This window comes from Eurosta solidaginis, chromosome X, assembly GCF_040869045.1.
Source record: "Eurosta solidaginis isolate ZX-2024a chromosome X, ASM4086904v1, whole genome shotgun sequence".
NCBI classification, from domain to species: Eukaryota; Metazoa; Arthropoda; class Insecta; order Diptera; family Tephritidae; genus Eurosta; species Eurosta solidaginis.
Window position 1 is genome coordinate 192091666 of NC_090324.1, and position 10005 is coordinate 192101670.

Here is a 10005-nt window from a genome sequence, read left to right on the forward strand (position 1 = left end):
CAGCTCCCGCGGATCGCTAAGTAAAGACGCTCCTCGGGTTTTTTGGCCCGAAAAATGGGGCACAGGCGTATGGGATGTTGCTTAAAACAAGCGCGGCATTCCGACGTATAACGCATGACGTTCTTGGCAGCGCTTCGTTGCATAGCGGCAAAGCGACCCATTTTTCTGAAAGAAATGCAATATGTTTGACTGGGTCGAGTCATTCTCGATTATGCGGGGGCGAGTGGTCCCTAGTTGTATTATTGGGGATTTGGGAAATTTTATTAGCGCGCGCATAAGGGGAAACATCTGTCGCTGCATAAAAAAAAATATTCATATGTGGCGTGCATTATATGCATGGCCTCTTTCCCCCACGTTATGTGCCTGGGTCTTTAGTGCCTTATTTTGTTTATTTTGTGTCACCCGGTAGCGTTTTAGTTGGCCACGGGCACACTAGTGCTGCAGAAAATGAGCATTTACGATTTTTCGATTCGCACATTCTGGTGCCGGACCGGGTAGAAAGTGTATAGCGTGGGTTCTTTTGATTCGCTGTTATTTGTGTTGTTGGTGCTAAAACCCAACAACTTCCCTGCCCGCCACAAAAAAAAAAAAAATGCTTGGACAGCAAAATTGTATGCGATGTAAAGAAAAAATAAAGCTGGAGACATTGGTGCTTTATCGGTAACCGTATCGGTAACCTTATAACAGCTGATTCGACCAACCTTATGAGAATCAATGCAATCGATTATTGGTGCCGCTAAGGTCGTAACCGTATCGTAGCCAACCAATTGGGGTTTGGTTTACCGTCGTAACGATAAACAGCTGATTACGTTAGGGATACGGACACAGCGATCCGACATACGGCACCAACGACTCCGGCTTAAAAAATGTTCGTTTTGGATGAGGAGAATCATTTGTAGAATGTATCATTTTTCTCTTTTTGTATTACCTTTCGGTTATTTATTCAACCTTTCCCCAAGTACGCTTGTAGTCCTGTTTAATTGATGGCCTTTAGCAAATGGCACGGTTCCCGAAGGGTATTTGGCTCCGGTACCGATTTTTCGGAAACGGGTTCTTCGGTACCCGTTTGCATCATTTTATGCATCCCTAATATAATGTACATTTAAAACTCGGCATATATATGTACATACGTTGGTATAAGTATATGGGCAGTCAGTGCACGGACTTTACCGCATTGGTAGTTTGATCAACCTTTTTGACCAATTTTTCATTTTCTACTACTTCTGCTACCAAAACTTAGATTCTACCAATATTTCAGTATTTTCGCACTGAAAACGTATACTGCGATAATTTTAAAGTATTGAATTGCAACTAACATTGGGAGACGATACTGACCAAATCAGTAAATTTTGAAAAATTTGTGAAGAACTTACACAGGAAATAAATTCTTGAGTAGAGAAATATAATGACTGAGTACGCGAATATTTTCTGCGCTATTTTTCTCAGTTTTTTTTTTATTTTTTTTTGCATAATTTGAACGACAATAAGAAGTTTTACGTAAACGACAACATGCTGAACTTGGTTATTTGGCGGCAGTAATTTTGGTACCTTGCAAAATTGTTGTGGTAGGTAGACGTTGTGGGATGTGATTTATTTTGTGATTTGTTTGTTTTACGATAAATTAGGAATTTTTTTGGTACCAATATAAACCGTAGTTATCGTTTTTACGAAACTTCTACTACCATTTTCAGTGCCCCAAGATCTTGCCTTTACAAAAGTCCATGCACTGGTAGATATTTACCAGCCGCAAAGACAAAAAAAAAATTGTGCACATTCATACACACCCGTGTATAGAATGTAAATTCCTCTGAATTGAAGCAAACGGGACTAATCGAAAGATTCATTCCTTTGCTTCATTCTTTAATTTTTTACGCTTGGTGGAGTAGGTTGGCTAAAACATGGTAAGTAGAGTGCAATATTTTCTTTTCATTATTCTAAATTATTTTTCTGGTATTTTCTCATTACTAATTAATTTTATTTCTTTCTTTTCAGGTTACAGTCGTGGTTTGGAGTAATAACTCCTAAAAAAAAACGAAAGCTTAATAGTAGTAAAAAGTGATTGCTGGCTTTCAATTTGTGAGCTATCAACATTTAGGGATATCTTAAATCTGGCCAAAGTTTCCCCCGCTTATAAAAAGTGCATGCAAATATATGTGCTACCAACAAAATTCCAGTATTTGCGGATATCAATTAAACATAATTTCAATTGCATCGATTTCGAGGATCTTTGCACATTGATTGAGTCCATATGGCGTACCGTAAAATGTGTGACTATTATTTTTCCCAGGTAAGCACTTTGAGTTGCTTAAGTTATATGGCTTTCCATGTACGACCGAAATGCGTGTAACCTTAGCCCGACCTATGTATGATGCAGATATCAGATCCCTCTGTGAATCATTCCCAAATTTGCGCACTTTTGCACCAAATGGCTATTGGGCGAACCCTGCCATTGCGTCATTCAGCCATTTAGAAAATTTAACGCTAACATGCTGCAAAAAATTAGGATTTGCGATTTTTGACGCATATTATTAGCATTAAATTTAAAATCGTTGACATTGAATATTTTCAAAAAAGTAAAACCATTGATGTATGAGGAGCAACTTAAAATGGAGTAAAATTGAAGAACTAACCCTCAATTGTCATGAGCTAAAATGGATTAGTTCTTTGGATGTAACCAGTGAGAACGTTTATGCAAACCTTAAGATGTTAATAATAGCCTGCAGTCTTGCTGAAAGATGGAATATAGTAGATTTATTTACAAAATATGAGGGATATTATATAAAAGATGCGCATGAAATTGAAATTGCAAACGTAGGATTTGATTTCGTGTATGACATCATGGTGCCATGAGTTCCTTAATGGTGTAAAAAAGCTTATATGCGTTAGTATTGATATCTTAAGAGACGTATTCGAATTTCCCAACAGATTCAAAGGTCTGCGAGAACTTTATTTTTACTATTGTTATGCAAGATCCAATGAAGCAATAGTGGAATTGATTACTAATTCTGATCAATTGGATCTAATTAGCTTCGAACACTGTGAAAATGCTTGAAATAGAGGAATCGTGCTTAAAAGCTTAAAGAGAGCGGAGAGATCCACTCAGATTTAGCCGGTATCCACCAAATAAGATTTTACCAGCATTTTTTTTTTTTTTTTTTTTTGTTTAAAGATATTTATAAGGGCCCTATTAAATATACGCAAAGGTCATTCATTTCAAGCAACTTTAATACGTTGACAACCAAATTTAGGTGAAACTATATGGCTTGTGTGTTATGTGAGTGCAAGTGTACTAGCGGACTTGATTTGGCCAAACATAAAGCGCGCTATCATTTCCTGAAACATGTTTGTAAAGGATGCGGCAAATGTTTTATCAATATGGAATATCCACTAACACATTCGAGGTTACATCATAAGCAAAAGCATGATTCTAAAGAGCTTTCTGTATCAATTGATCATATAATTTTGAAAAAGTTTGCTTGTGATCAATGCGATAAGGCTTTTGCTGATTTTTCGGGTCTACGCACGCATAGATTAGTTAACCCTTCAAAAAAAACGAACAACGCAGGATCATCATCGTGATCAGTGAGTCATTCAGCAGAAGTCTCGTATTGGTCGCCTCCCTTCAAGTCAAATTTTTTGAAAAGGACCTGGACTTTCGACAAATGAGTTTGTGCAGCCCACAGAAAGCAATAATGGCTTGTAGGTATGTTCATATATGTAGTATCTAAATAGATAGTTTCAAATGCACAAATTGCAATTAATAAGTTGAACGAGGATGGCGCCAGGTGCCTTTAATTATTTTATCTCGAACTTGTACTATTAGGTGAACAAATAACGATTCTTTCTTCCATATGCTTCGCTAGTTCTTAGGTTCTTTGCCCAAAACGGTTTGAATGCCCATATGCGAAGTCATGATGCAGCATTGAGTCGTTGCATTATGGGTACTAATAGTACAATACCCATACCGATTACAGAGAATGTGGGTAGTAGCATTAATATGGGAATACCCAGTAGTTCACTCAGCGGCAATTCAGTTAATGTTGTTAATACATTCGAAACCATAAAATCAGTTAATTCCATTACTGAGAATTTGCTAAAAGTAACTGTGCTGGATTCTGCCACTAATTAGATTATTGATAATTTGTATCACATTATGTGTTTTATGTACGGAGATACATACTACACTGGTCATATGTATTACGCATGCATGTTCGTGTTTGCGTGATTGTGAAGTTAGTTTGACATACGATTTGTTGGGGCTGCAAGGCTGTCTAGAGCTTCTGGAGTGTGCTTCAAGTGGGACCAACCAGATCGACGAGATGATACGATTTGTCAGAGGAGACAAAGATGAATTAAAACAATCTACTCAAGCTAAAGAATCGTCCAATTTGACGGTATAGCATATTAAGGCAATGAATAAATAAGATTCTTGTGTGCTAATGTAATTTAAATTGATTGGATTGCTCAAAATTCGGTTGTGCTTTTATATGCAACTTTCACAGGTTGCATTTGTGAAATTAAAGCAAATAGTTATACTATATATATACTAAGTGCAAAACAGCCTGCAACTTCGTGTTTAAGTGTTAAAAGTCATCTGGAATTCCGATGCCTTCGCTGCAATTTTGCTTTGTAATTGTATTGATTACCAGCGTTGCTGCGCAAAATGTGGAGAAAGTTTTTCATTATCAACCGGAACAAGTGCATCTAGCATTGGGTGAACAATCCAATGAAGTTGTGGTAACATGGTCCACACCTGACGATGCCATCGAATCAATTGTTGAATATGGTTTAGATGGCTTAACACAGCAAGCCAATGGCACATCCCAGAGATTTGTGGGTGGTGGCGATAAACCAAAGTCACAATACATACATAGGGTCAGATTATCAAATCTTTTATACACTCATTCCTATGTCTACCATTGTGGTGGTCAATTGGGCTCGTCACCGCCTTTTGAATTTCGCACAGTGCCTGTCGGTGATAATTGGGCGCCAACTGTGGCGTTCTAAGGCGATATGGGCAATGAAAATGCAAAATCGTTGGCGCGCTTACAACAGGATACCCAAAAGGGCATGTACGATGCGATCATTCATTTGGGTGACTTTGCCTACGACATGAATACGCAGAATGCGCGTGTGGGAGATGAGTTTATGCGACAAGTGGAATCGATTGCGGCTTATGTACCATACATGGTAGTGCACCGGTGCATTTGATTACAGGTTCGCTTGGTTGTAAGGGGGGGACGAGAGCCATTCGTAAATGATTTGCCTAAATGGAGCGCCTTTCACAGCCAGGATTATGGTTATACACGTATGAGGGCACATAATCATACACATCTTTACTTTGAACAAGTTTCTGATGATAAAAACGGTGGTATAATTGATGCTTTTTGGATTATCAAAGACAAGCATGGCAGTTATGTATAAAAACAACAAAAACGCAGTTTTCTTTAACAGAAGAGGCAAATATTTAATAATTGGAAGGCACAATGAGCAATGAACAAAAAACACGTTTTAAGCTGATTAGAAGAGTGATGAGAATAAACATTCCTGTTTGTAATTTGTAACCAAGAGTCAACAGTATTAATTGAGGAGCTCATTTGCATTTCTAAATGTTTTTTGTCAAGCACAAACAAATTTTAATTTTGATCAAATGTGATTTTTTTTTTTTGAAGTTGGGTTGATTTGCTGTCCTCGCTCTGGGAGAGCGGGTGAATTGGGGGTTGGTTTTTTTTTTTTTAAATTAAAATCTAGTGGGCCGAATGCCTTTCGGTTCTGTGGCAGATATCGAATCTGCGTTAGGTTATTGCTTGGCCTCGTTCCTTTGGCTGAGTGCATCTGCGTTCCGTGGCAGACCCTGAGTCTGCGTTAGGGTTCTGGTGTCCTCGCTCGGGGTGAGTGAGTGAAGTGGGGTTTGATTTTGAAAATGAAAAATAATTGTTTTGTGGCAGATGGGGATCTGCATTAGGGTGATTGGTTGGCCTCGGTGGGGGAGCGCTGGGTTTGGAAATTTTAAAAATTTAAAAGATTATGGGCCGAGTGCCTTGGTTTTCTGTGGCAGACCGAAGGTCTGCGTAAAAACTTTCCTGGTATACTCGTTATGGAATAACGAGTGAGTGGGGAGATTTCTGGTGTCCTCGCTCGGGGTGAGCGAGTGAATTTGTGGGATATTTTTTGAAAGGCGGGATATGGAGGAACGGGGGGATTGTTAAGAGAGGCTCTTGGTCCTCTCACAATCTATCTCCGTGGGAAGAAGGATCAGTTTGACCAAAGGTCGTCTGACTTGACCCTTCTCGGTTATGAGGTCGACTACACGTACTCGGTTATCTTCGCCGGGGTGTACGTTGATGACTCTACCTAACCTCCATTCGTTGGGAGATAAGTTGTCCTCTTTGATAACAACTAGATCATCCACTTTAAGATTTTGCTTTGACTGTTTCCACTTCACTCGTTTTTGAAGTTCGGAAAGGTATTCGGTTTTCCCACGACGGCAGAAGGTTTGATGGAGGGCCTTGAGCTTCTGCCATCTGTTTATTATGGAGGCCGGGCTTTCGTTCACATCCGGTTCTGGCGGCGCCAGAAGATGGCTGCCCGTTAGGAAATGTCCTGGGGTTAGTGGTTCCAGGTCCGTTGGGTCATTCGACCCTGGACTGAGAGGGCCCGAGTTGAGGCACGCCTCAATCCTGCACAAAAGGGTTTGGAACTCCTCTGTGGTGTACTTCTGGGGAGACGCGATCCTTTTGAATTGGCTTTTGAAGCTCTTCACTCCCGCCTCCCACAAGCCGCCCATATGTGGAGCGCCAGCGGGAATAAAATGCCAAGTTAATGCTTGATGGCTATACCTGGAAACTGTTTTGTCTCGGCTTTCTGCCAGGAAGGCTTTGAATTCCGGTCGTAGAGATCTGGAAGCTCCGACAAAGTTTGTACCATTGTCGGAGTAGATGTTCTTCGGACATCCTCTTCTCGCGATAAAACGCATGGGGTGCTGAGGTCACTAGTGGCCTCTAAGTGAATGGCCTTAGTGGAGAAACAGACAAAAAGGCATACGTAGCCTTTTGACAGTCGACATCCTCTACCGCGGTAGCTTTTGATGTCGAAACGCCCCGCAAAGTCTACCCCGGTATTGGTGAACGCGCGGGTAAAAGTAGTCCGTTCGCAGGGAAGGGTACCCATAAGTTGGGACTGTGCCTGCTTTCGATGAATAATGCAGGTGTTGCAATTGTGGATGACGGCTCTGATCATGGTCTTGACATTCGGTATCCAGTATTGGGTTCGGATGAGACGGAGCATGAGCTGGTTCTCGCCATGAAGGGAGTCATGATGAGCCATCATAACTGTAAGGCGAGACAGTCTACAATTGTACGGCAAGATGATCGGATGACGCTCGTTGTATGACATGTCTTTTGACGCCCCTAGAAGCCCCCCTGTTCTAATAATGTCATCTTTGTCGATATATGGGTTGAGTGACAGTATTTCACTCTTTCGGTCGATCGGTTCCCTATTTTTCAATTTCTGTCCCGTAAAACTGTTTCTGGCAGACTCGTATTAATGCTTGAGTCGTTGCCTTAATCTCATCGGCTGAGATTATACACGCTTTTTCGTGGAACGAGGATTTTGTTCTTGGGTGAGTTCTTTTATAAAACCTGCTAACATAGGATAGAACCTTTAAAGCCCTGGCATATGTTTGTGCCCTCTTCTCCTCAACGGACGTTTTGTATTCGATCTCTTGTGCTGGCCAGTGAGAATTGTCTTCTTGCAGCCATGAAGGTCCCTGCCACCACAACGAATTGTTGACCAACTCTGATGCAAGTAGTCCTCTGCTTCCTAGATCCGCTGGATTAGATTCCGAGTCCACGTGAAGCCAGTCCTTGCTACCGACCATATCGATGATCTTAGTGATTCGGTGTGCGACGAAGGTTGACCAGGAACAGGGCGGCTTTCTTATCCATGCGAGTACGATGGTTGAATCCGTCCAGAGGTGAACTTTTACGGGTCCCAAATGAATATTTCGGAATATTGATTCCATCATTTCTGCGAGAAGCACGACGCCGCAGAGTTCTAAACGTGGTAGCGAGATGGTTTTCACTGGAGCTACTCTGATTTTTGCTAAGAGTAAGTGAATGAAAACCTGATCGTCTCTTTTTACGCGCATATATATCGCTGCAGCATATGCTTTCTCGGAAGCGTCACAGAAGCCGTGGATTTCTATTTCGCCTTCCGGGGAAAAATTTACCCACCGCGGTATCCGTATGTTATCTATTTCGCCATAGTGTTGGGTGAAGGTTTTCCACCGTTCTAATGTATTTGGTGAGACAGGCTCATCCCATCCGGTGCCTTCTAACCAAATATTCTGCATTAATATTTTTGCTACTATGACCATTGGTGCAAGCCAGCCTAAAGGGTCGAAAAGTTTGGCTATAGCGGATAGGATTGCGCGTTTGGTGATGTTCTCGCCCTTCTCTAAAACTCCTGCGGTGAAGTAAAACATGTCTGAATGCGCGTTCCATCGTATTCCGAGTGCCTTCACCGAGCTAGCCTCTTCAAACGCTAGGAAGTCCTCGATGAGCAAATCCGTTTTGGGGATGTCCTGAAGGACTTCCTCACAATTGGATGTCCACTTGCGTAATGGAAAGCCAGCTGAGTGTAATGCTTCGCGAATCTCGTTCCTTGCTTTGATAGTTGACGCTATTGTGTGCCCTCCAGATAAAACGTCGTCGACATACATACTTTCGCGTGATATACCCGATGCTATTGGGTGGGTATTTTCTACATCATTAGCCAATTGTAGAAGTGACCGTATCGCGAGGTAGGGGGCGCAGTTTACACCAAATGTGACAGTCTTTAGTTCGTAAAGACTGATGGGTTCGTTGGGGGATGTTCGATGGACAATTCTTTGAAATTTGGCGTGATTATCGGTCACCCAAATTTGCCTATACATCTTTTCTATGTCACTATTAAAGACAAAGCGATACAGTCGCCAACGTAAAATTAAAATAGGCAAGTCTGCTTGGAGTACTGGACCTGGGTGGAGTATGTCGTTTAGACTAATGCCATTTGCTGTCGGACTTGACGCGTTGAAGACGACGCGCACCTTGGTAGTGGTACTTTCCGCCTTTACAACGGCGTGGTGGGGCAGGAAATAATTATCCGAATCGTCGGATGGTACATTATTTTTAATTTTTCTCATATGTCCAAGCGTTTCGTATTCGGATAACACCCGAACATACTCTTTCCCTAACTCTTGGTTTTTCAATAATCGCCCCTCATTTCTGAAGAATTGTGAACATGCGCGCTTTAGAGACGGTCCTAATGCAATCTTCTCAGGGTAATCCTGCCTGAATGGTAGCGAGACTGTATATCTTCCACTTTCATCACGTTTTGTTGTGTCCTTAAATAATTGTTCACAATACCTTTCTTCTTCATTAAGCATTTTGTTTTTGGGAACATTTTCTACCTAGCAGAAAGCTTTTAATTGGTTGTCCAACGCAACCTCGTTGTAGAATGACATGATGCTCTTCGTTGGACTCGGTGATTCGGTGCGACCGGTTAGTATCCAACCGAACACTGTCTCTTGGGCCAAAAGTGTATTTAGTACATTCTTTTTCAGACCGCTCAGTATAATTTGGGGATATATGTCTCCTCCAAGTATGAGGTATACATCTTCGTTGATGTAGAACCTCCTGTCTGCCAAAACTAAGTCTGGGAATGCCTGCATAGTCATGACGTTGATATGGCAGGATGGAAGATTCCCAGTGAGTTTGGCTAGGACTAGAACGGGTGTAGTCAGGCTGAAGCAGGCATCCACTGGTGAACGTAATTCAATTTGGGTGCTTCTTTCACCTGAGCTGACACCGAATTTGTGATGCCTGAAACTTGGACATGCATTTTTCTCGCTGGCAAATTGATTCTGCGTTTCAGTCTTTCAGTTATAAAGGAACATTCAGACCCTGAATCAATTAATGCCCGTGCGGAGAAGTCGGCACCATTATGGCGAATGTGTACGCGAGC

The 10005-nt window shown here is 41.5% G+C and overlaps 1 pseudogene; it reads left to right on the top strand.

Moving 5' to 3' along the window:
• The first annotated feature begins 4605 nt into the window (after positions 1-4605).
• Positions 4606-5424, top strand: LOC137235351 (acid phosphatase type 7-like; annotated as a pseudogene).
• Positions 5425-10005: the final 4581 nt, after the last annotated feature.